Source organism: Pinus tabuliformis, chromosome Q (genome assembly GCF_031772625.1).
Source record: "Pinus tabuliformis cultivar Carrire ecotype Pingquan chromosome Q, CPIR1, whole genome shotgun sequence".
Classification (NCBI taxonomy): Eukaryota; Viridiplantae; Streptophyta; class Pinopsida; order Pinales; family Pinaceae; genus Pinus; species Pinus tabuliformis.
Window position 1 is genome coordinate 1298609801 of NC_142296.1, and position 25103 is coordinate 1298634903.

Sequence of the window (25103 nt, forward strand, 5' to 3'; positions counted from 1 at the left end):
TTCTCCAGGAAGAATTAAAACTCAAAGCCCACCAACCAGCACAAGAAAATACAGCTTCAAAAGGCATATTAGCCAACATCCTAGTGGAAGGACTCAACCTCAAAGGATCAAGCAGAAAGCGAGGACGAAAGACCACCAGTCAGCTCCTTCAAGAACTGGGAGCCAAGCTAATCAATGAAGGAAAGGTAAAGGCTCTAGCTCTATACCCATCTCCATGTCAATGAATTGCATCTCTTGGAATATAAGGGGACTTAACAGTCTTGGGAAAAACGCATCTTAAAAAGCAGAGTCCTGTCTGATCATCCCGACATCCTCCTCATTCAAGAAACAAAGTTGGACTCAACTCACCCTCCCCTCCTTCTCAACTTGTGCTTCAAGCCTTACAGCTCCTTGGCTAATATGGCTACCGACACGGAGGGGGCATAATGACTTTTTGGAAAAATTCCAAACTCGACCTAATATCTTCTCTGGCCACTCACCATTCCTTAATGAGACCAACGAGAATCATAGGCACCAACGAGACCATTATTATAACCAATGTTTATGCTCCGCACAAGGTGATAGACTGTATCAAAATGCTCCAAATCATATCCAATCTCCTTGACCCTCTGCACCGCCCCATCAAAATCATTGCAGGTGATTTCAATATGATAACTAACCTATCTGAAAAGAAAGGACCCGAAAGTTAGATAAGGACTCTGAGGCCTTCCTTGCCACCATTGAAAACCTCAACCTCATTGACATTCCCACTAGAAATGGCTTATTCACCTGGAATAACAGAAGAGGAGGAGACCATCAAATAGCTTGTTGTTTAGACCGTTTCCTCCTATCTGAGGCAACTTATCTTACCTCCTGGGAAACAGAGGCGAGAATCCTTCCGCAAGCAAGCTCTGATCACTGGCCTATCTCTCTCAAGATTCAAATTTCCATGACTCCGAAGAATAAGCCTTTTAGATTTGAGGCCTTCTGGTTGAATCACCCGGATTTCATGGAAAAAATGAAACAATGGTGGACTTACTCTCCCATCAGAACTAGAAACAAAATGTATACTTTCCAACAAAAGTTAAAACATATCAAAGAGGAAATCAAAAAATGGAACAGAGAAACATTTGGCAATATCATTACGAATAAAAAAAACTTGGAACACCAACTAGAACTTCTTCAACAAATTATAATTGAAGAAGGGCTAACAGAGACTAGTAAGCAAGAGGAACAACTACTACAACAAAGATGGGATGAAAGATCCATTCAGGAATAAAAGTTGTGGCAACAAAAATCCAAAATAAATTCGCTGAACTATGGGGAAAGGAACACAGCCTTTTTCCACAAAACAATGATACAACATAGGAGGAACAACAGAATTCTGAAGAACCAAGAGGGTCTTCTCATCCACTCTCAAGAGGAGTTGGAAACAGAGCTCACCAACTCCTTCAACGCTCTTCTCAAAGAGCCAAGGAGTGATCAGGACTAGTATATCAAAAAGATCACCAAGAATATTCCCAAAATCCTCACAGAGGACCATAACAAAATGCTCCTAAAGAAAGTCTCCATCTAGGAAGTGGAAGATGTGGTCATGGGAATGCCCAATGGAAAAGCTTCGGGGCTAGATTGGTTCACTATTCATTTCTACAAATTTTGTTGGCCTATCATAAAACTAGATGTCCATACCCTGGTGGAGGAATCTAGAATTCATAAATCTGTCCTTAAAGCCCTCAACTCCACCTTTCTGACTTTGATACCCAAAGGAATCTCTGTAGATTCCCCGAACAAATTCAGGCCCATAGCCCTCTACAATGTCATATACAAAATAATCTCCAAAGTTCTTGCCAATCGAATCAAAGTCATCCTCCCTCTCCTCATCTCCCACCAACAGTCTGGCTATGTGGAAGGAAGACAAATCATGGACAACATCATCCTCTCTCATGAGCTTATTCATTCTCTCAAATCCCAAAAAAAACCCGGTATGATGATTCAGCTAGATATGTCAAAATCCTTTGACAAAATTAGTTGGAACTATATGAGACAGATCTTGGATGCATTCGGCTTCCACAAAGAAAGCATCAAGTGGATCATGGTTATGGTGTCAAGAGCTTTCTTCTCCATCCTTGTGAATGGATCACCTTCGTAACCCTTCAATCCTACAAGCGATATCAGGAAAGGGGATCCAATCTCTCCCTTCCTCTTTGTTATAATGGCGGAAGGGCTAAGTTGTTCTATCATCGTTACCCTGCATGAAAATAAGCTCTCTAGTCTCCAGCCCCATGGCTTTGCCCCCCCTACAACTCACCAGCAATTTGTGGATGATACTCTTCTCATGGGCCTCCCCTCCATCAAAGAGGCTTCCTCTTTCATGTCCATCTTGACGAACTTCTCTGCTACTTCTGGCACCTCCATCAATCCCCTTAAATCCAAGTTGTTTTTCTTTAATACTCTGTTTCCCATTTGTAGGAACATCACTAGACTCCTGGCCATTCCTATTAGCTCTCTCCCCTCCACTTACCTTGGTGTTCCCCTTACAGATAGGCCTCTCTCTCGGGCCACTTGGGAGAACCTGATAAACAAACTGGAGAAAAGATTGGCCAATTGGACCTTCAGATCTCTAAATTTGGTTGGTCATCTTATCCTAGTTAAATTTTTCCTTCATGCCATCCCGCTTTACATGTACTCGGCTTTGGTAGCCCCAAAATTGATTTCAATCAAAATCAAGAACCTTCAGAGGAACTTCTTATGGAGAGGAGTAAAGGTCAAACAGAAATGGGCTCTTGTAGCTTGGGAAAAAATCTGCAAACCCAAAAAAGATGGTGGCCTTAGTCTTAGAGATATAGACCTCCTAGGAAAGGCCTTGGGAGCCAAAAACCTATGGAGATGGATTGTTAACCCCAACTCCCCTCGGGGTACCCTTTGGAAAGCAAAGTACATTCTCTCCTTAACGCAAGAGCAAATCATGAGGGTCAATGGAAACATCAAAGGTTCTGTCATCTAGAATCAAGCTTGGGAGAATAGGGACATCATTTAAAGACACAGTTTCTGGGAAATAGGCAGTGGGAACAAGGCTCTTTTCTGGGAGGATGCCTGGCAACAAAGGCCAGAACTTGATCAAGATCACTATCAACATATCAAGGCTGAAATGCAAAACAAAGGGAAGATCAAAGTCAACCAATACTGGGGAAAAAGTGAAGAAAATGACAGATGGAGAAAGTGGATCAATCACGAGGAATGGCCTCATATGGACCCCCAAACCTAGTCGGACCTCTCCTCAAAGTTACAAAAAATACAAATCCTCCATAAATTCGCTGAGGACAAACTTAGATGGGGGGAAAACTAAACAGGACACTTCATCTTAAGCGAAGCCTACAGATACATAACAAAGCACGACCAACTCCAACCAGATCCGAAATGGAATGCAATCTGGGATAGGAAGCACTGGCCGAAAATTTCTATCTTCCTTTGGTTAGTCATGCATAGAAAAGTTTTAACGTGGGACAATCTAAGAAGAAAAGGCTTTATTGGCCCCTCAAGATGCCCCCTCTGCCAGCAAGAAGAAGAAACCCCCAATCATCTGTTAAATGTCTGCCCTTTCGCGTCCAATGTATGGAATTAGATTTCTTTGGTCTTTAACGGCTCTGATCAGGACCCCTCTTCCATTCAAAGCATCATCACGAACTGGAGAATGGTATATTCCCCCAATCCTATGGTTAACCGCACATGGAATTTAATACTTAGTTTGATCTGCTAGGCTCTGTGGAAGGAACGCAACGCAAGAATCTTTCGCGGCCTCTCCATCTAGGAGGAATTCATGATCGCGAAGATCAAAAGCGTGCTCCATGAAACAGTGACCTCTCTACCCACTCAGACTATCAAAGCCCCTCCCACCCTCCGCGAAGTGAGAATTCTCTCAATGTTGGATCTCCATCATATCAAGGTCCACAAAGTTACTTCCCTTCCTAAGCATGATATTAAAAATAACACGCGGCGGCCACCAGAGCAGAGGACTTTCAAGCTCAACTATGATGGCGCAACTAGAGCGAATCCAGGACCAGCAGGTTTTGAAGGGGTCTTCCGAAACTCTAAAGGTGAAATAATCTGGATTTATGAGGGCAATATAGGTTCAGCCACCAACAATGTCGTTGAACTTCATGCCCTGGAACATGCCATCATCATAGGGCACAACCTAAACCTTAGTCCTCTGATAGTTGAAGGAGATTCCACACTGGCTACCCAAATTGACAAAAAAATTCAGTAGGGTATCAAGGTAGACATGATCTCGGAAAATTGGCGCCTAAACAAAATAATACAACGGATCAAGCAAGGAATTGACAGCATGGCAAGCCTCATCTTTTCAAGCAATCAAAAGGAAAGGAAATAAATTTGCGGACAGACTGGCGAATGAGGGTATGGCTGGTACCCTACGCCTAAAGTCCCAAGCGTGGTAGGAATTGGAGGAAGGGGAACTCCGTCAACAATGTGCATCAATCAATGAAGAAGATAACTACTCTACCAAACAATAATTGTTCGTGTACTTTTCATCATTACAAGATGGATTTTCTGCTCAATGAGAAGGACAGGTGGAGGACGCCTGAGTACAGACTCATCCTTGGCTCGCCTGTCTTCAGAGCCCGCAATGCCACCTCCCCTCTCCCTTGTGTGACCGTCATCTCTCAGTCTCATCCTCTCTACTCTGCCATTACTCCTCTGCCCCTCCTTAGATCTCCGCATGCTTCCCTTACCACCCCCTCCCTCTTTCTGATCTCCCTCCTCCTCCTGGCCTCTATAAATTCACCCCTCCCCCTTCTCCCTCTCATTCTTCTCACTGCCTTTTCCCTCCTCAGTTTTCCCCTCACTCTCTGATTCCCCCTGCATTCATGTCCGTCGATTTATCTAATGGCTCCCCCCTTGGTCCAAGTAGGGGAGGTGCGTACAGTGGCGCTGCCCCCCATTGGCAGTCCTTAGGCCTGACCCCTACTACTCGCGTGGAGACTGCCGCTAGGCGCGCAGCTCTGGGCTACTCGGCGGCGGTTAATCTGAAAACTCAGCAGCGGATTTCTGACTTAGAGGCCCATGCCAATATTCTCCGAAGAGAGGTCACCACGGAGGAGGTCGACGCGGAATTCACTTGGATTCCGAACCCTGCTCTCACCCGGGCGTGCGAAAACCTCTACGCGCATACAATTGAAACATGGTGGCAAATGAAGACCATCATGGGGCTTGCTATGCAGGAACAAGAGGAGCGCTCCAAGACTCTGGAAACTAAGATTGACTGGCTCACTGAAAAGTTTGTAGTGTATGTAGAAGCCATCCACCATTGCAGATTTATCACTCCGGACACTCTAAATTACATTGTCCTCGAGAAGTCGACAACGAAGGGCCATTCAACTACTAAAGGAGTCCCAAGTATCAAGAAAGAGGACCCCGAGGCCTCCAAGAGTCGTCGGGCCATCACCGCACAAAAGGAGGGAAGCTCTCAGGAGACTCCCATTCATCTGGATGAGGATCGAGCCACCACTAACCAGGAGTGATGCATTCAGTTTCCTTTACTATTTTCCTTCCCATGCGTATGTTATTCTGCCTCCGCGAAAGTCTGTTTGTTCTTCTTCTCCTTTCTCAGCTTCTAATTTCTCAAATTTTGAAATTGTTGTAATGAGAGTACCTCTCTGCTCCACTTTTGTACTATGTTCCCTCTTTTGTCTGGGTAGTGTTGTAAATACAGCCTATGCTATGACCAGCACTAACTTTTCAGCTGGGTCTTGTGTCGGGTTCTTTCCCACACAACCCTTTTTGTAATCGGGCAGTTTACCAAGTAATATACTATCTTATTTACAAAAAATAAATCACAAGTAGAATACCAATGCTATAGTTAGGAATGATAAATGGATTCTTAGGAATTCTTGGGCTTGATAAAAAATACATGTTTGACCTTCTTTGAGGAATATGCCTAAAAGTACATTGAATTGATCCATGTGTCGTTGCCATTTGCTAAATTATTAACATAAAAATTCTACAAAATCCATCAAAACCTCAAAGGATTCATGAGCCAATAAAATTAGCTATTATTAAAACCGTTATGTTTTCTACAATCAACCTTTCCTTTCTTATAAAAAATATAATACCAATATGTTTCTATTAAAAAGTTCATGTTTACATGTGTATGTGATATACTCCCTATAAAAAGTAGATATATTCCATAATGTGCATGAAACCAAATAACAGGGAGAATACGAAGGATATGTTTATGAATGATAAACGAATTTCTAGGAATTCTTGGCCTTGATAAAAAAAAAAAAAACAAAAACAAAAAAAAACAACAACAACAACAAAACAACATGTTTGACCTTCTTTGAGGAATATGCCTAAAATTACATTGAACTGATGCATGTACCATTGCCATTTGCTAAATTATTAACATAAAAATTCTACAAAATCCATCAAAACTTATAAGGATTCATGAGCCAATAAAATTATATGGTCTCATTTCTTAAGCAACGAGATCAAAAACTTAAGTTCCTTTGGATTTCCTTTCGAATCAATAACCAATATTGCATTGTCATCAAAATAGTTAAAGTTTTTAGTAGTAGTTGAATATAACAACAGTTCTAACTTTTTGTTTTATTTTTAAAATGGGAATATTATTATAATTAACAATAACAACATCATTTTTATGAATATATGTTGTATATTTTTTAATAATGAGAAAATCTAGCATAACTCAATGGTGGGGACAACCATCACGTCAGTAAGGGGCAAGTTTGTCTGGGTCTTTGGTTGTTAGCCTATTTCCTATTGGGTTGTTAGTCTGAGGAAGACCAGCTCTTAGCCAAACAAAATCAATTTTAAGACATACTCTAGGCCCACAAGCCATGTTACATTACTTCTAAAATACACATATTATTTTTCAGGTTTCATTTTTCTTTACAATATTAAAATAAACTTTACAAAATATTTTTTTCCTCAATAAATAATTTTAACATTGAAAATAAAAAGTTATTATAAACTAATAATATTTTTTCATGAACAATAACTTTTTGATTTTGTGAATATTAAACAGTAACCAATTGAATATTTTTAGATATTTTGTATATAGTTATTTTAATAACTATTTCACAGATTTTATATGTGAGATCATTGAGTTAAGTAGATCATTTATTCCACTAATAAAAAGTCCCATATAACAATTTAGTATATGATTTGATATGATTTTAGAATTAAATTATTATTATTACTCTAACATAAAGAAATACATATTTCTCACCCTTTCATTCATGTGAGTTGAGTACCAATTATACTATTTACTAGTGATAACAAAATTTAATATTAAGTGGAGGTTACAATGTTTTTATTAAAAAAGTTTTTTTCCCACAATGAAATTGAGTCTAGGTTGAAGGTATGCCATTATTAGATAGAAAACAATCACCCCACAGTAGAATGCTATCACAAAAATAATACAAAGCTCAATAAATAGAGCTCGATCGAAAAGTAAATCCATCACCTCATGGAGCACGGACCTGATATGTATATCGCCCAGGTAGTTAAAAAAGATCTTGTCACTTGTAATATGTTCAATAGAGTAGTTTAGCAAAAGCATTAAACATGAGGTTGTAAGACACGGTTGCCAAGAGGGATTAGAAGATAATATAGCAACATAATAGATATGAACGATAGCCGTGAAGAAAGATGATGAATCTGGTGTTTTAAGAATTATCACTACCATTTGCAGTTTCCAAGTCTTTTATCCATAATTAGTTTACATTCCTCTTGAAGCAACAACTCCATGTGTCCATGCAAGGTTCTAAGCTCTTCAATTTAATGGTCATGCCATTTCTGCTGCTATACCTGGGCCTTGTTCTCATCCAACCCTGGAAATTCTCTAATAGAACACATACACTCTGACTCTATCGTTTGGGGCAAGCTCAACTTACGTCCATATTCAGTAGCCAATGCAATCCACTTGTGTGTGTTGGGATGTGTAAACCTATTCTTTGGAACTGGATAAATCTATCAGATATTTGTAACCAAAGTATAAAATTAAATTTCCCCATTTCGAGCGAATAGAGGTGTGTTGTGGAGGGAAGTGTGAGGACTATGCCACCTTCTTAGTCGATAGCCTCCCTCTCACACATTGTAGATGTACTTAATAGGCGAGTTGTGGGCATTCATATAAACATGCAGCCTCTCATAACGAACATATTCGTCCATGTTGGTTATCTACACGAGCTAAACTGCTTCTCCCCACAATCGGATTTCATGCCATTATGGAATTCGACCCCTTACATAATTTTGGGCGAGTACTGGATATCAAATATTGTCACTGTAATACGGCCACTGCAAAAAGGAGTCTCCATGCTTTCTATTTCCTCTGGATGTCTGCATGTGAGTTTTTTTTGGTGGAAAGTTGGCTTTGTTCTTGGGTTGCATCCATTCTCCATTGCTTATCCCCTTCCTCATTGTGCTTCTCTTTATGGTTTTGTGGTCTTGCTTCATATTTCTTGGGCTTCATATTTGCTATAGTTGCACAATTCTCTGATGAATGGCTTCATATTTGCTATAGTAGCACAAGTTCTTGATGAATGGCACAACCCTGGTAGGCAAAATTAGTATATATACACTTGATCTCTATTGGCATGTGAAGGGCCTCTTGGCCATATCATTTAAGATAGAACGAGAAATCCCCCTGATTTTGGATGACATTGTGTTGTGTTGGAAATTGACAACTAATTATGTAAATTTGAGTAAAAACATATTAGTTATTGACAAGTTAGTTTTGTACCGAAACAACAGTTATGTAACCGAGGAGGCTCATATAAAACTGATGAATGCCCGAACTATTGTAATGAAGAATCATTTATTGATTGAATAGAAATTCCAATCCCTTGCCCCATGGAACGCACTGTGTGTATATTGGTCGTTGTATATTGGTCCCTATAACTACAATTGATATCAGAGCCTGAGGGACGCACTGTGTGTGTATTGGTCGCTGTTGCAGAGGGGAAAGGATCGAGTGTTTGAAAAACTTCCGCCGTCGTGGGTGAAGAGGAAGAGCCCGCTCATTTGTTGAACGAGAAGAGGGACACTTGCTGCTGCTACCGAGAAAGGAAGGCAGAGAGGAGGTCGTTGATGTTTGCCGTTGAGAAAGTCGCCAGAGAAGAAGAAAATAAAACACTTGTCGCTGCAGAGAAAAGAAGAGCCGAAAACACAATTGAGCTCTCGAGCTCTGTTTAAAGAACACAGCCACTGCTTTAAGTGAAGAACGAAGAAAAACACAACTCTGTTTGAAGTTTGACGCCATTCCTGGAGGTAGGGAACCCGCTGCTGGAAGGAGAGAATCAAATCGCTAGAAAAAATTGTCATTGTGAAGGGAAAAGGAGCAGAGAAAGACCCTGTCACTGGAGAAGGAAACCCACAAGTGCCTCTGCCTGTCGATTAAGAAACCTGTTGTTTCTTGCCGCTACCTGGAAAGAGGAGCAGCCAAACCAACCGCTTGTTTGTTGAACAAGGAAGAGGAGGCCACTCTTGCAAGACCGAGAAGAAGGTTTTTTCCAAACCGTTGTGGAAGAACGCAAGTCGTATTGTAAAATCTGGGTAATTTTTTACAGCAAAATAATTTTTTGAAAGCAAATTTTTCCAAAAATATTTTTTTGGGCTTATAAAAAAAACCAGTGGAAATTTTTCAGAAAATTGTTAAATTGATGGAAGAAGAGTAGGGTTGTAAAAATTAAAAAAAAAAACTCAAGAAACCAGAAATTTGAAAACCCTAGCTGGAAGAAGGGAAATCAAAATATATTTTATAAAAGAAACCCTAATTGAAATAAGGAAACCATAGGAGGAAAGAAATGGCCAAGATGACGAATGCAAAATTCAAGGTGGAGAAATTCACTGGCACGAACAACTTTTCTCTTTGGAAACTGAAAGTTAGGGATTTGTTGGTGCAACAAGAGTTGCACAAAGCTTTAGACGGGGCAAATAAGAAACCTGCTAGCATGAAATATTCAGACTGGGAGGACTTGGATGCCCGAGCTCTCTGGACCATCAAGTTATGCCTGGCGGATGAAGTTCTCTTCAACATTGTTGAAGAGAGTGAGAGTACAGCTTCAGGCTTATGGGAAAAACTGGAAAAACTATATATGACAAAGTCGTTAACTAATAGAATTTATTTGAAAAGACAATTATAGAGTCTTCGAATGAAGGAGGGTTCAAAAGTTTGTTGGGCCTCAAAATGGTCCCTATTTTCACTCCATTATTCACCAATATCTTCACATTTTACCTTCATGTCACCTCCATTCCACCTCCACATCATTCCATTTACCTCATTATTGAGTTATAACTATGCTTTTCCAAAGTTTATTAATTCTTAACATTTTTAAGTGAATTTATGGCTTTATGGCTAAACTTTAGAAAATAATATGCTTATACTTATACCTAACAATTAGAATGAGTTTGTTGACGTGTAGGTACAAAGGAAGCTTCCAGGGCATCTTTATGTGGCCTTGAATGATCAAATTCGAATTTGATAAGATAAGCCTCATGGAAAAGATCATGGAGAAGATCATGGACCTCATGGAGGAAATCATGGAGGATAGGGTTATGTGTCTAGATGGTTGAGAAATGTATGGAACTAAAGAGAGATTAGTGGATCATCATTATGAGTTTGTTATCTCATTTCATTGTATAAATAGGAGTACCTCCTCCATTCCAAGGGGAGGACTCTTGGAGCATTGTATCCAACTTATGATGGCATAAAATAAAGCTTCATTTTTCATATATTTCCACTATGTAGTTTTAGATATAAGTTGTACATATATTTCCATTATGTAGTTTTAGATATAAGTGGTTTTAGTGTAGTAAATGGAATAATTTGTCACTTTGTTCTTAGGAGAATTGAGCTCACTCTAGAAGGATCAAAGGAACATGTTATTTCATATTAGATCTTATTTCATTTAATTGCTTAGATGTTTGATGTTTAAGGATTTGTTTGTGATTGATGAATGAGTTTTAAATTAGAATCTTATCAGCACATGAGAGAACAACCAAGGGTCTAAGTTAGGCTCTCTCTCTATTTGATTTGCATGATAATTGAAATTCATTCTTTTGCTTTTATGTTTCAAGTATCATATGAGGAGATAACCAAGAGTCTAAGTTAGGCTCTCTCTCCATTGATTTATATGGTAATTGAAATTCATTCTTTTGTGCTTTTATGTTTCAAGTCATTTCATTTCTTATGCTTATGAATGAATCTTAGTTTAGTTTGGATTAGTACATGAGAGGACAATCAAGAGACTAAGTTAGTCTCTCTCTCTACTTGAATCTGAACAATAATTAAGTTCATTCTCTTGTCTTCATTTCAAGTTTTTAGTTTCATGTAATCAATGATTTCTCTATGATACTGTAGGGAAGGACAACCAGGACCTCCTTAGTTAGGAGCCTCTTCCCTTGCATATTATATTGAATCGTAAATAATTTAGCTAGACATAGAGTTAGTTGCCTACTCCTGCATATATTTTGCTGGCATCTTCACAAGCTTACGAGTTTTCCTGGTCGATAATTTAATGCAGCAATTTAAGCCCAATAAATTGTCCAACAAAGTTGTTGAGCATTTAAATGTTTTTAATACACTTATATGCCACTTATCAGATATGGAAGTTAAAATTCAAGAAGACGACAAAGCTATAAGCTTGTTGTGTTCTCTGCCCGAGTCATGGGACCACTTCGTAACTTCAATCAGTTTGAGCACCGTTAATTCTTTGAAATCTGAATCAGTTGTGGAAGCTCTCTTGTCTGAAGAAGTACGAAGGAAATCCAGTACTGAAACAGCGACACCAGAAGCCATGATAACTAGAGGACAATCGAAGGAAAGAGGAGAAAAAACATGGGGGTCTTCCAGATCTAAATCAAAGGGAAAGAAGTGTAAGGAAAAATGTTGGCATTGCAACAAAATTGGACACCTTAAGAAAAATTGTTGGAAATGCAAAGACTCTGATAACCCGAAGAAGGAAGCAAATCAAGTTGATTCAGGTATGACAGACGAAGTTTTATCTGCTGAAGAATTATATATGATAGATGAAACTTTACCTGTATGTAATGTCTCTCAAGGTTTTGAAAGTTGGCTATTAGACTCTGGTGCTTCTCATCACGTGTCCACACAGAAATTGGTTTACTTCATATGAAGATGAAAATGGTAGTTCTATGTTTATGGGTAATAATGTATCATGTCGGACTGTTGGGATGGGAAATATCAAGATTAAAATGTACGATAACACAGTTAGAACATTAACTAGTGTTAGACATGTACCTGAATTGAAGAAAAAATTGATTTCTTTGGGAGTGTTGGATTCGGATGGTTGTAAGTTTACAGGTCATAATGGAGTGCTGAAAGTCTCTAAAGGCACCCTAGTTGTTATGAAAGCAGAAAAGGTCGGAAATCTTTATAGAGTAAAAGGAGGTACTCAGGTCAGTGAAGCAGCGATTGTGTCAAAAAAAGAAGAAGGTGGTACTCGCCTATGGCATCAGCGATTGGATCACATGAGCGAGAAAGGTCTTCAGGTACTGATGAAACGTAAATCACTTCCTGATCTGAAATCTTTGAAGTTGGATTTCTGTAAACATTGTGTGTATGGAAAACAATGTAAACAAAGATTTAACACTGGAAATCATAATAGTAAAAATATTTTAGACTATATTCATTATGATCCGTGGGGACCATCTCTTGTTGTATCATATGGAGGTGCTCTATATTTTTTAACGTTTATTGATGATTTCTCCCGTAAAGTTTGGGTCTTTATGCTGAAAAAGAAAGCTGATGTATTCAATGTCTTTAACCAATTTAAAGCAATGGTAGAGAAAAGAACAAGCAAATCAATTAAATGTTTAAAAACTGGCAATGGTGGTGAATTTACTTCAATAGAATTTGAACAATACTATAAGGTTGAAGGAATTGTTAGAGACAAAACTGTTGTTTATACTCCTCAGCAAAATGGTGTTTCTGAACGCATGAATCGGACTCTTATGGAAAGAGCCAGAAGCATGATTAGCAATGCTAACCTACAAAAGGAGTTGTGGGCAAAAGCAGTATCCACTGCTTGTTATTTAGTTAACAGATCACCTTCAGTAGCAATTAATTGTAAAATTCCTGAAGAAGTTTGGTCAGGTCAGTCTTGTGATTATTCACATTTAAGGATATTTGGTTGTGATGCTTATGCTCTTATTCCTAAAAATCAGCGTTCAAAATTAGATCCAAAATCGAAATGTTATGTCTTTGTTGGGTATGACTATGCGGTGAAAGGATACAGGTTGTGGGATCCTACATCGTGGAAGATAGTCATTAGTAGAGATGTAACATTTGATGAATCTTCTCTTTTAAAATCAAATGTTGAAAGAATTGAACAAGAACAGGTATCGCCAAATCAACAAATTCAGTTGGAGGCTAGACCTTTTTGTGAAAGTCAAAAGGAAGATGAGACTTCTGGAGAAAAAGGTGTTGAAGATATTGTTGAAGTTTCTGAATCAGTTTAGCAACCAATGACTCTAAGAAGGTCTACAAGGGAAAAAAAACTCCCAAAAGGTATGAAGATTCCACTTCATCTTTTGCTTTGATTGCTAAAGATGGGGAACCTTCTTGTTATCAGAAAGCAGTAGATGATACAGATAGCGAAAAATGGAAAACGACTATGGAAGAAGAAATGGATTCCTTAGCCAAGAACAATACCTGGGATCTTGTAGAACTTCCTGAAGGGAGAAGTGTTGTTGGATGCAAATGGGTCTTCAAACTGAAATGGGAAGTTGATGGAAGTACCGAAAGGTATAAGGCGACACTGGTAGCAAAAGGGTATCAACTTTCATGAGATTTTTTCACCAGTTGTAAAACTTGTTTCTATTTGTACTGTGTTGGCACTCACTGCATTATTGAACATTGAGTTAGAACAATTAGATGTTAAAACAACTTTTCTACATGGTGATTTGAATGAGGAGTTATATATGGAACAACCAAAAGGTTTTGTACAAGGTCGCAGCAGAAGATTATTTTGCAAGCTCAAGAAATCATTGTATGGTATGAGGCAGTCTCCTAGACAATGGTACAAGAAGTTGACTCCTTCATGGTGAGCCAGAACTTTATTAGAAGTGAGTATGATCATTGTGTATACTTCAAGAGTTTCAATGGCATATTCATTATCTGAGCTTTGTACGTTGACGATATGCTTATTGCAAGCAAAAGCATGGAAGAGATCAACAAGTTAAAGGCTCAGCTCTCTAGGACGTTTGATATGAAGGATCTTGGAGCAGCAAAACATAATATTGGGCATGGAAATACACAAAGACAGGAAAAATGGTAAGCTTTGGTTATCACAACAGAAGTATGTGGAGAGAGTACTTGAAAAGTTCTGTATGAACAATGTTACCTGTTAATATTCCATTAGCTTCCCATTTTAAGCTTTCTTCGGTTTTGAGTCCTAGAACTGATGAAGAAAAGCAGTATATGTCTCATGTACCATATGCAAATGCTGTAGGCAACCGAATGTATGCGATGGTATCTACAAGACCTGACATTTCACATGAAGTTGGAGTTGTTCGGAGGTTCATGGCAAATCCAGGTGAAGAACATTGGCGAGCAGTGAAATGGGTGCTTCAATATTTAAGAGGCACAAGTGACCTTTGCATCATCTTTAATGGTAGTGAAGAATCAGTTTGCAGATATGTAGGCTAATTATGCAGGTGATTTGGACACAAGAAGATCTACTACAGGTTATGTCTTTACTCTTGTAGGTGGAGCAATTAGTTGGATATCAAAGCTTCAAGAAACAGTTGCGTTGTCCACTACTGAAGCAAAATATATAGCTACTTCGATGCTAGTAAAGAAGCAATCTAGTTAAAGGGTCTACTTGATGAGATTGGTAGGACGCGGGAGAAAGTGAATGTACTTTGTGACAGTCAGAGTGTTATTCACTTAGCTACAAATCTTGCTTATCACAGCAGAACCAAGCACATTGATGTAAGGTATCATTTTCTGAGACATGTGATCGATGGCGGAAAAGTAGTTCTTCGAAAGGTCCATACACGGGAGAATTGTGCAGACATATTCACAAAGCTAGTTACAGTAGAGAAGTTGCAATGGTGTTTAACTTCTCTTGGCTTGCAGAAGAAATGATGAATGGGCATGGGCAAGGGATTAAGAAAATTGTTGTCAAGGTGGAGTTTGTTGGATATTGACAACTAATTATGTAAATTTGAGTAAAAAAGTATTAGTTATTGACAAGTTAGTTTTATACCGAAACAACAATTATGTCACTGAAGAGGCTAATATAAAACTGATGAATGCCCACACTATTGTAATGGAGAATCATTTATTGATTGAATAGAAATTCCTATCCCTTGCCCCGTGGATGTTTCCTTGAAACCATGTCAGGGTTTTACCACGTAAATCTTGAGTTTTTACTTATGTGGTTGTATTCAGTTTCTTTTTCTTTCTTGTTTGATAACCTCCTGTAACTACATGTTGCAGTTGAAAGAGATGAATAGTAGCTTGATGTGCATTGAAAAGCATGCAGCTCCCAGGCCTTCAATCGAACTGCCCAACCTTGTCGATGTCTCCAATTCCACCTAGTTTACTTATGCTTCACCATTTGCTACCATTTTTGTTGTTTAGTTGCAAGCCTATTACCTCAAGGATCTCTCATGCAAGCCATAGGTAATTACATTATATTTTGTTAATTACAATTAAACACTTTGCTAAAAAAAATCAAACTAATAATCTATCTTTTATTTTGTCAGTGATCTACTTTGCCATGTGACATGCTATTGACAAACAAAAACTAATAATACATTTAACTTTTTGTTACTCATAAAAATACTATAATTAGTTATTTAAATTACATATGTAAAAATAAAATTTGTTAATCATTTTTATTATGTACAAAATAATAAGATTATGGTACAAATTAAGAGAAGGATGCGCTTAATTTTTCATCGTACAATGAAAAAATATGATGTAAGTTACACTGAAAGTCACAATGAACCTTTTATATGCATATACAGTAGAAAGGTTTAAATACTTTAAAAAGAAATTGCATTTTTTACTATTTAATATGACAGAGATGTGTAATTTTTTTTATTATTCAACATGGAGTTTGGCTCATAGCATTTAAATTTCTTTATATATATATTAATGTAGGACATAAATAAATATTTTAATGTCCATCTCTTAATTTATATATATGGTTGTATTTGTCATTGCACAATTCCCAAAATATTATGGACTAAATAATTTACCATCTTTGTTAAAAATATTATCTTATAAGTGTCTTGCCTACACAAATTAAATCACAATTTCAAATTATGTGTCACAATATCAATCTCACTAACCTTTACATTGTCAAAACTATGATGATTTTGGAATACATCTCTCGCATAGAATTTTAAAGAAATCCAAATAATTTATTACCTTGCTTAAAGTTAGATATACCAATTATCTTACTAGACATTAATCATTATTATCATCATAGTATAAAGTAATTGAGAATAAAAAGAAAATGTTACTCTTAATGAAGCAATGTGTAATCCTCTATGCTTAATATGGAGATGACATGTGACATTGAAAAAATTAATAACAACAAAAAATTCAATGTCCTACATAATACAAAATTAAAATATTTCAAAATCAACTTTATATATAAAAAATAATTGATAGTAAAAAATTATTATCATTGAAGCATTTCAATGCTTAGTTCTAGTATGAGTATGTCATTATTTTCATATTCAACATGGAGTTGACACATGATATATGGAGGTCATTGGTGGTTGAAAGCATGGAGTTGGATTACACTTTTTGGCGAAAGAAGACGTGTTTGGGTGGAAAAAACGATAGCTAGATTGAGTCATTTTTAAGCGCTCAATCAAACTCCTCGAACACTAAAAAAAAAGCTCGATCGAGTTATTTGAATTTTGAAATCAAACGCTCAATCACACCTTTTGAGTGCTAAAATCCATAATTTCGAACTCCTCGAGCCCTAAAAAAATAGCTCGGTTGAGCTATTTGAGTTTTGAAATCAACACTCCACTGAGCCTTTTGAGTGCTAAAAGCCATAATTAGAGCACTCCTGCAAAATTCCTACAACATCATTTTGTACCCTAACGGACTTAGGGCTAAATTTGTCCTTAGATGGGGGAGTTGATCACGTTGATACTTTTTGTTTTTTCAATTTATTTATGTAGTTGAAAAAACCTTATGTGAACACGTCTTCAATTAAAATATTACTTTGCCAACTTCGAAATATATATATATATATATATATTTTGCATAACAAAACAATTTTTTAATATGAAAATCTTGGCTCTGCCATTATAGATCATGCTCATATATATACTTTTTTTAAAATACACATTTTAGACTAAGTTATGCTACGTGAACAATACCTCTTTAAGAGGTGTGAAAGTTTACAAAGAGAAACATTTCATTTAATAGAAAATTGACATATTATACAACACTAAATATTTTTGCAATTTTGTAAAAAATATCATTACGACAACAACATAATTCTCCACAATTTGTCCTTTTACTCCGAATCAAAATTCGCACTGCTTACATGAATTTTGAAGCTTCACAATTTGTCTTTTTACTTCGAATCAAAATTCACAGTGCTTGCATGAATTTTGAGGCTTCATTTCGATAAAAGAAGAAAAACTTAATTTAATCATCATATTTGGCCCAAAAGTGTAACCCATCTTCATGCTTTCACTCATGGTCAAATCTAATGGGGGCTAGAGTATGTACATTTCCATAGACTTTAGCAATCAAATCCTTGCACAAAAGGGGTCCCTCACCCCCACAAACAAGAAAGTTTCATACACTAATTTATTTGGTATCTAACTTCACTGTAACCTTAAAATTATTATTATTAAAAAAAACTTATGATTAATATTTTAATGGTATCTTAGTACGAGGGAGGTATATAATGCTTTCATGGTTAATATGGGTTGACAAATAGTGAATATGTATAAAGAATACATTTCAACTCCCCATTTATTATAACAAAAAAACTCAAGTGTTTTTTTCAAATAAACAATTGAGAAACAAAATTTGATAAATCCACACATTTGAAGTTAAAATGAATCCAACCTGATTACATTACGCGTGCTTACCTGTTTGTTTTGTAGTAATCACTAAATTGAAATTTTTTTTTGCTTCCAAACTATTACACATTTTGTTCACAGGTATTCATGAGGATTTTGGCTGCTTTTATGTTGGACGAAAAGTCCTTTAATTCTAGTATCTGTATTTTGAATTATGATGGGAAATGCCGAACACCGTGTATCTGTATTGCAGACGATTTTCTTGCAAACGCTCTCAAATATTTCATGGGCATATTTCTTCCAGGGCTCTCTTCTAGTGAACTGAAATGCCTTTCGTACAGAGAACTACCTCTGGACCTGCCACTGGACAGCTATGGACTGGTAGATGTTGCTGCATCTGGTCAAATAGTAAACTTTGTGGATTCAGAAGGCTCCCCGCAGGTATTTAGGCGAAAACACTTAATTGGGTCGTTTCAATATGTTTATATGAGACCCCCATTCCAACCTTTACATTAACATTCGTAGAGATACTTGAAGCAGATACTGAAATCCAGATCATAGAATGGCTAATTACTGAAGATAGCATACCCTCCAGTAAAGTGGGGTGATGTAAGGACTGTGGGAATAGAACTATTATTTCTGGGCACGGGGGCAATGGTTTGCAGTTCATTACAGAAGAGATCAACATTTTGTTTTAAGATGTTATCCATTCCGTTGGTTTACTCACACTCTTGGACTCAAGTCATACCCAAGAGAAGTATATATGGTTCTAAATGTTCTAATCTTCACTTGCGGCTACTGCAAACTCATATGATATCATTAATAAATATGACTAACACCAACTTATGCTTATTTATTTTAGTACTACTTTTGGTTAAGGTTGACCGATCTTATGTAAACCCATAACCTCTCATGGAAGGGCTCCCTACCACTTGTGGTGTCTATAACTACAGACTCAAGTATCATTTATAGGTCATTATAATAAGCCATTGCTTTTAGACTGTTTGCGTCAAGGTCGGTCAATTTCCACAGGTTTTGGGGTTTTAAGGATCAGATCACTACAGACTCGAGTATCATTTGTAAGTCATTATAATGTGCTATTGCTTTTAGACTGTTTGCGTCAAGGTCGGTCAATTTCCACAGGTTTTAGGGCTTTAAGGATCAGGTCACACGACAAGCAATTTCAATCTCATCCGCTTATGTATACAATAGATGGAAAGAATATATATGTATACAAGGGAGGTTGCAGAGTTTCGGCAGCTTGAAAGCTCGAGCAGGAATCTCACGCAGATTGGTAGCTCAACAGCACTTACAGAGCATCGTTTTCACTGTTGAGCGAACAAAGGAGTCCTGAGATAGACGGAATTTACTGAGGCAGCCGAGACCACCTGTATCTAGCAGATCGAAGTGTCTGAGGCACCCGAGAATCAACTGCCAAAAAATCCTCTGCGGCCTAGTCTGAGGCAAATTCTTTATACCTGTGGCCAGTTCTGAGGCCCTAGCTCGGACCTGCGGCCTATTCTGAGGCAACTTCTTCCTATCTGCGGTAGTCCTGAAGCCAAGATCGGCCCCTGCGTCCTGACATGAGGCTGATACACTTCCATCTGCGGCCAGTACTAAGGCAAGTCAGCTGCTATACTAAAACAGAACAGGCAGCCCGAGGATGCACGTGAAGTGTTTGACAGAATCTGCCCACCAAATTTGACAGTGACTCTAATACCAAGATGGCGGTAGACAGATTTTTTCTAAATCCTTTTGATGAATTTTACTGCTGAGGAACAGACAGAGACAAAAGAATGGGTTTCAAATCCAGAGATTGGATCCGTGCAACAAGACGAGTTGTGCCAAGATAACATGTTTAGCTTTGCTGAATTATCAGCTGTTAAAAACCAGCGATAGCGAGTGGTAGTCAGCGTGGAGTCTCATTTATCATTCTGAACAGCCCAGGTAAAACAAATGTGGTAGAAAATGGAATTTCTTGAAACTGAAAACAAGCAGCTCAGTTCAGAAATACACACCCTCTGCTAGAGTTTCAGAGGTAAAGGGGGATAATTTATCCCTTAAGAAAATGTTACATGAAACTAAAGAACACGAAATTCTCCATCCTCCAAATGGTGCACTGCATACAAAAATTCTTGACCTTAAAAGCAAGCAAGAAGAAATCCGATCCCAACAAGCCACCTTCAAACAAGAAATGGAGACACACATCAATTCTTGGGTATAGGTGGTTCGAGAGAACGATAAAATTCCTATCCCTCTTGCAGCAGTTGAAGAGGTGATGCAAGCAAAACTTGTGGAAGAACGCAATAGACGGGCAAGAGAATTAAATCTCAAGGTGAGAGGTCTCCCCTTACCCCACCCCTCTTTGGATCCTATGGAAGTGGAGGCTAGGTTCCTTCGAGACGCCCTTAGCCTCCCCAATATAGCTTTAGATAGAGCCTGGCTGAGCTACGACTCCACTCTCTTCCTCAGGTTTCAGACTGCATCTGATCAACTCCGCACCCTCAGTGCTAAGCAGAAGTTGTTTTCTCTTCCCAATAGGATTTTCTTGGACGAGGACATCACTCGAGCACATGTTGTGGAACTTAAACAATCCAGAGAACAAGTTATGGAAACACGACATGCAAGGAAATGGGCAGTTATCAGGAATCTTCGGGCAATCATTTGGGACTCCTTCCTTCCTGGGTAGGAACCCCTAACTGGAGGTTCCAAATGACAGGGTCGCTTGGAGAGGCAACAGGGTACAGGCATTTCTATTCGTTGTTGGAATGGCAATGGATCTTTCTGGTCATCGTCGGGACACTTGTCTGACACTCTCGAATCAACGAACATCCTCTTCGTGACAGAGACTCATGCAAGCTCTGTTCGACCCCTCCTAAATATTGCATGTTACCATTGGATCTCAGTTTGCAGGCAAGAGACGAGGAGTTCAGGAGGGGTAAGAGGATCAGGTGGAGTTGCTTGTTTGACTAGTGACTCACTCTGAAACAGGGTATCTTTGGTAGTCGAAAATGAGTTTGCCAAGTTTATGTGGATTCGGATTAGCGTCGAAGTTTCTCCTCCGAGGGACATCTACATTGCAATTTGTTACTTTCCCCCAGCCTCTTCACCATTTGTTGTCCATAATGGCTCAAATAGGGACCCCTTTATAGACTTGTACACCAACATCACCCGGTACTGTGTTGTTGGGGAAGTCATCCTCCTAGGTGACTTCAATGCTCGCACTAGAGATCTCCAAATCCCTCTCCACGACTGATTAGAGGATGTGTTTTGTACCCAGGCGATAGATCGAGATTCAGTAGAGCTTCACCGAATGTCAGATGATGCTTTAGGGCCCATTACAATTTATGATAAGCATCTATTGCAATTGGGGGAATCCTACAAGCTGTTGATTCTAAATGGTCTCCCCTATTTCCCAGACTCTTGCTTTTTCACATGCTGGCCATATGGTGGGGTGTGAGTGTAGTTGATTATGTACTCGCTAGTCATAACTTGCTCCCTTTCATTCACCATTTCTCAGTCTCCCCCATCCCCCTTGCTAATCATGCACTTCTTTCCTTCTCTCTCCGGTTTGACCCTCCCCTTCCACCCCATCCCTCCCCTCGGGGCCCACCTCAAACTACCTTACGATTTGACGAAGGAAATCCTGACATCTTCTCCTCTACCCTACACAAAATGCTCCCATCGAAGACCCAGTTCTCCTTGTTTGATTCTTCTTCCACTAAATACACCTGTCTTTCAATTGCCATTTGGGAAGCAGCACTCAAATCCTTCCCCCACTCCACTCGTTCCACTTCCATCACCCCTAAAGTTGGATCTTGCCCCATGAACAAATGGTACGATGATGAATGCAAGACTCTACATCGAGAACTTCGATATGCTTTCACCCACTCTCAACCCTTCTACTCTGACCTCAAAGCTTCTTATCATCGTCTCCTTCATCACAAGAAACGACTCTTTGTCTCTCATAGAAGGCAAGAACTTTCTACTCTCCTTGCCCACTCCCCTAAACAATTATGGCATACCATCTTTCCCCAACGCTCCCCTCTTCCACCTGACCTCGACCCTACATCCATGTTCTCTCACACTTCCAACCTTTATGATATTCCCGGGTAGGCCCAAATTCATGTTAGGTTCCCACCCTTTTCCTGTTACCTATTCTCAAACAAAGATATTAGAGAGGCCATTTGGGTGATGAACAGCAGCAAAGCAGCTGATGAGGAAGGCTACCAAGCAGAGTTCTTTAAGCACGGTTTCCGTGCTTTAGTTAGCTACTTGGTTGATCTCTTCAACCATGTAGTCCGTGAAGGTTTTCCACCGACATGGCCACACCACATCATCCATCTAATCCACAAATCAGGTTCCAGCTCAAATCCCAATAACTATAGAACGATCATGGTGGGCCACACGTTCTCAAAGTTGTATGTTATTGTTCTACATAGGAAGCTCTCCAGTGACCTTGAGCAGAGACAACTCAGAGCTAGGGGGCAGGCAAGTTTTCAACTGGCTCATCAGACCATTGACCACATCTTCACCCTTCGCGTCGTGATTGAGGCACAACACCGCTCTTCAAAAGTCTACTATTGTTTCGTAGATTTTCGAAAAGATTTTGACTCTGTTCTGAGGGAGGCCTTGCTCCAGAGACTCGGAGATATTAGCATCTCTGCAACCCTATTGACCGCTATTATGCACCTATATGAGTCCATTCTTGGTTGTCTTCACGCGGCCCATGGGAAGTCTGATTTCATCCGAAGCACTATTAGGGTTAAACAAGGTCGTCCACTGTGCCCCACCCTGTTTGGGATCTATATTGATGAGTTGGAAGCATTTCTACACGAGCATATCCAGGACACTAATCACTGCCTTCTTCACCAGATTCTGATATCTATTCTACTCTTTGTTGACGACGTGGTCCTTCTCTCCTCATCCCCAGAAGGACTACAGAGGCAGCTTGATGCCTTAGCTCTCTTTTGTATTCATCGATAGTAGACGGTCAACCTAGGTAAAACCAAGGTTATGATCTTCAATGGGGTGAAGAAAACCTTATACCTTCACTTTCTATTCAAAGGGGAGGAGCTTGAGATCACTAGCACGTATACTTACTTGGGGGTGCAATTCTCAGGTCCCCGCTTCAATTTGCGACCAACGCTTCAACCTCAGATCAACAAAGGATTTCGACATCACTTCTAGGACATCTCGTCCAAGATGAGCCTCATGGACACCTTGATCCGTCCCACTGTTCTATATGGCTCAGAGATTTGGGGACGCCTTTACTTTTGTCAGATTGGGCTTCATCTGAGAGTGTCGAAATTCTTCTTCTCCGCCCGCATCATTAGGTGCAAACTGACAGTACCGCAACACATCATCCTTGCAGAGTTTGGAGCTCAGCCCTTTCGGCTTGAGACGGTCTTAAGATTGGTTTCATTCTTGCATCATGTCCAGGGCTTTGCAGACTCGATAAAGAGTAGGGACCGATATCCTTACTTGGCATATTGTTCATCTGAGACTATTGGTTGTTCTACTCCCTCAGGCCGAGCAAGATGTTGGTTTACAGGGGTTTCAAATTTCTTAGAGTCAGTGGGAATTCAGCTCGATCGTCTCCCCCCGTTCCAATATTCCTTAGATGCTCCTAGTCAACTTTTACCTACTAGACAAGAGCTAAACAAGATCATCGAGGAGGACATCTACAGGCAGTTCGTCCAGGTCACTTGGGTCAATCCTCCGAGAGGGTTGCGCCCAAAGATGGCCTTCTATGTTGAGCACTTCTTGGAGTTGAGAGACGGGTTCATTGTTCGACCCCAGTATACGTTTCACCACTGGATGCATGCTTTTCGCATTCTGTTAGGCCAGTTCATAGAAGGTTCTCATAGATTTTGGGTAGAGACGGACCACCAAGTGGATAGAACAAACAGACTCTGCCAGGTTTGTCATTTACAGGAAGTGGAGACCAAGGTGCACTTTATTCTTGGATGCCCTGTCTACTACAAGATCAGAGGAAGGTTTCATTGCTTGTTTAGAGATTCTCGGATCCTCGCTAAATTTTTCAGGCATCCCGATCAGAGATGTTTGGCCCTATATATGCAAGAGGCTCTCAGGTTCTGAGCGCATATTCTTCAGCCTCCCATCAGACCAGACCCCACACAGAGGATCACGACATTTTTCAGGGTACTACCTTCAGACAGGGGCACCAAGAGATCAATTGATACTTGTACATATCCAGACTCTAGATCAGTGAGGATCCGTGGGACCTCACCTTGCCACACTAGATCTCAACTGCAGATCCGTCTCAGATCCATTCCTGGGAGACGGACTAGGTCCTCCAACATTCAGCAACGCACGAACCCCCCAGGAAACGATTTAGTGGACAGTCCGAACTTGCCACCGACTCTTCATCGGGCCAACAAACTTTGTTGTGTTTCTTCAGTGTTATTCATTCAACCTTAGATGTTATGAGAGATGGGTTTGATCCTCAAACCTATTAGCTCATGGATCTTCTCCGCTAAGGCCAGATGTTGATTTACTTCATGCATTTTATCTTTTATAGGAGATCGTTTGGTTCTCCCGCTTTTAATAGATATCAATCTACTCAACAGTCCCTTTGACCTACTTTATGGTCATTAGTTGGACATAAATTTGACTCAAGTAAAGATAGTCTCCAAATCTCAAAGCCATATAGAACAGTGGGAAGGATCAAGGTGCCAATGCGTTGGACTCCAAAACTCCTGAAGAAGTTTTCACCGATAAGAAACCCAATGTTTCTCACTTTAGAATTTTTGGTAGTCCCATATATTTTCATGCGTCGAAAGAAAAGATAAGCAAATTGAATGCTTCTGGGAAGAAAGGAACATTTGTGGGCTACAGTGAAACTTCTAAGGCATATAGAAGCTATGTGCCTGGCCAAAGCGAAGTGGAGATAAGTCATGATGTCACCATCGATGAGGATGTTGCCCTTGGGAAGATTAGTAACCTTCATCTTCGAAGGAAGGACAAAGAAGCAAATTCAAGAAAGCAAGGAGAACCGCAGGATGAGCCGATGTTCGATGCTGAAAGGC